Here is a 3,117-nt window from a genome sequence, read left to right on the forward strand (position 1 = left end):
GTTGTTCACTCCATCTTTTTAAGTTGATACCGATAACAGTTTGTTTCAATATTCTTTTTTTATCTTGCAACCGATAAACTCCTTTGTCCAAAACCTCTATTATCGTGTAAGGGCCGTGAAATCTCTGGGCCAACTTATCGCCCATTCGTGTGTCTTTACGTCTGTTGCATTTCAAAACTTTGTCACCAACTGCAAATTTTTGACTTGAATTTTTAATATCGTAACGTTTCTTCTGAATATTTTGTGCCATTGCGATGTTCTCTTTAGCTGCGTTTCTTTTCGCACCAATTTTTTTAGCAAAATCTTTCATTCGTAATCCTTGTTTGGCTTCATCGATTTTGGTATCCCATTGAAAAACTTCTCTTGTCTGGTTTTCTAAATCAATTGGAATCTGAGCTTTAACTCCATACACAATCTCAACGGGAGAGTATTTCGTAGAAGCTTGTTTATTTATTCGATTTGCAAAAGCCACCGGGTCCAGTAGTTCATCCCAGTCGTTTGCTTCGTTGTTTACGAGCTTCATTAAATGGGTAATCAATGTTTGGTTAAACCTATTGTGCAGATTAAATAAATAAATTATAGTTAGTAACTGTTGTATTTAAAGCAAATAATTAATGCTCCTTTTTTAAACAAAAAACTAATTTTAAAGTTACTATTAAAACTGTACAAAGATAAAAAAAAATATAACCATTTATCACCTTTCTGTCAGTCCATTAGTCTGAGGATGATACGCTGATGTTTTGGCGGATTCCATATTTAATATCAATAAAAGATCTTCCACAAGCTTGTTACAAAACTCGCGTCCTTGGTCATGAAGTAGAATGTAGCAAGCTCCAAATCTGAATACCAGACGGAGAATGAAACGATGAACAGACTCCGCGTCTTTTGCTGCTATGGAATCAACTTCAGCCCATCTAGTAAGGTATTCTGTTGCTACTACAATATATTTCTTTCCGCTCTTAGTTTCTTTCAACGGACCAATTAGATCTATTATCCAACGGTGAAAAATGTCATGTACTGGGATTGGATGAAGCGTCGCATGTGATGGTTTGTTGTTAGGATTCGCACGTTGACATTCAGGGCAGGATGCTACAAATTTTCGTATGTCTTTTAAAATCGACTTCCACCAATACCTATCAGTTGCTTTTTTGATAGTGGCGTTTTGCCCAAAGTGACATCCTCCAACTATGTTGCTGTGGAGAGTTTGTATTATACGGTTTCGTTCATTTTCTCCAGTTACCACACGTTGTAGTTTTTTTTCATTTCCGATATGAAACAAATATCCATGTACCAACCGGAAGGATTCTGCTTTCTTTCGAAGTTTTCTTTTATCGTCTTTCGTATAATTAGAAGGATATTCATTTTTCCCGAGATACATTTGCAGAGCTTTACTTTCTTCATTTTCCATATTCTTGTTTAAAATAACTAAATCATTATATCGAATAATTTAGTAATTTTATTTAACTAGTTGAATTATAAACGTTAGCAAGTATTCGTGTTCGTTACAGAAAGCAAATAACTATAATAAATATGAAATGAAAATTATATCATAAAAATTCTTTGCAATTTATAGTATTATTTTACTAAACATAACAAAAAAACTTATATAGATTTGAATAACATAATCATAAATATACAAACAAAAATTCCAAACAACCTTTTCAAAACATTTAAAAACGTTCTAAACTTGCACGAAGTTATTTTTTTAACAATAAAACGTATAATTTGTTAGCAACTTATTAGAGATTAGCATGAAAAAACTTTATATAACAAAAAAAATTATGAAAGATGCGTTCGATTCAAGCGAAACTTTGTTTTTTTATGTAGATTTTGTTAATTTAGCATTTGAACCAAAAGTAGCATTTAGCATTTAGATCTATATATATGCGCATTTAATTGCGCAAGTTATGTCAATTTGTATATTATTAAGTATTAAGGGGGAACTAATATCACGGAGGAAACTTTATTTCGCAGATAGGGGAACAGATATTACGAGGGGGGAAATATTATTTCGAAATAAATTTTCCCCCCGGAAAGAATATTTCGGCCGGGGGGAAATTCTGTAATGGGGAACATTTATTTCGTGACACCGGCCACATGAACTTAATTTTGGCCATCGGCGAGATTAAGACACAATTAAATATTATAAGCCGATAATCAAATTGGTATATAGCTTATGAGCTTTAATCAAGTATTCAAGTCACCAAACATATATATAACTGAATAACTAAGATGTTATAATATTAATGTAAAAAGTAACAATATATACAAACAACCAAAAAATTTAAAAAAATGTTTATAATCTTTTGCTTTTAGTTTTAAATTAGTTTAGCTATACTTTTATTTTTTAAATTAATGTGTTCTTTTTTCTTTTCTTCTCGGAGTAATTTGTTCTTTACTTGTTCATGTTTGTCATCAATTGCTTCTTTAGAATTAAGCTAAAAGTACTTTTGTTTCAATGTAGTTTTCCTTTTTTTATTGATTTGTATAGGATAACTTAAAGCGTCAGAATCTGGATCTTCTGAAAAAGGATAATTTTTAAATGGAAAATTTTGATAACTACTTGAACCACATATCTCTTTTTTGCTCATGGGGCTAACTAGAGTATTTATATTACTTGAAACTAATTTAGTTAATGATAATGAATATGGATACAGCATGGCATATGTATGATCAAAATTTAAAAGAGAAGTTTGCTTAGTTGCTGTGGATGCTAAAATAAAAAAGTTAATTTCACTTTCACTTGATGGATTTGATTGATAACATTCTGGTATTTTATTATGGTAATTATATACTGGTGGTTGGCGACCTAAGTTGTTCAACAGGCTCTCACAATTTTGATAGTTTTTTACAATGTATAATGAATTAGAGACGTAAGCTTCAGCTGGAACTTTATTAGGATCATATGGATATATTCCACAGGCTCAAAAACCACTTTTAATATTATCTGAGGTAACAGATTCACACCAAGCCCTCTTAATCAATCCAAAAAAAGTTACTCTGGAAACTAGTGTCCCAGGAAAATTAGTGATCAAATTTTCACATGCTTTTCTGTAAACCTTCTTAAGCGGACTAAATGCTGTTCTATCGCAAGGCTGAAGCCAATTGGAAGTGTGT

General features: G+C 31.5%; 1 long non-coding RNA gene across 1 annotated transcript; it reads right to left on the reverse strand.

The window, feature by feature from the left end:
* Nucleotides 1–494: 494 nt before the first annotated feature.
* On the reverse strand, nt 495–868 carry LOC136085052 (uncharacterized). The gene is made up of 2 exons (XR_010641036.1): nt 699–868; nt 495–551 (listed from the first exon to the last, which is right to left on the reverse strand). It is a non-coding gene; the product is annotated as an uncharacterized LOC136085052 (long non-coding RNA).
* Nucleotides 869–3,117: the final 2,249 nt, after the last annotated feature.

This window comes from Hydra vulgaris, chromosome 09 (genome assembly GCF_038396675.1).
Source record: "Hydra vulgaris chromosome 09, alternate assembly HydraT2T_AEP".
Lineage (NCBI taxonomy): Eukaryota > Metazoa > Cnidaria > Hydrozoa > Anthoathecata > Hydridae > Hydra > Hydra vulgaris.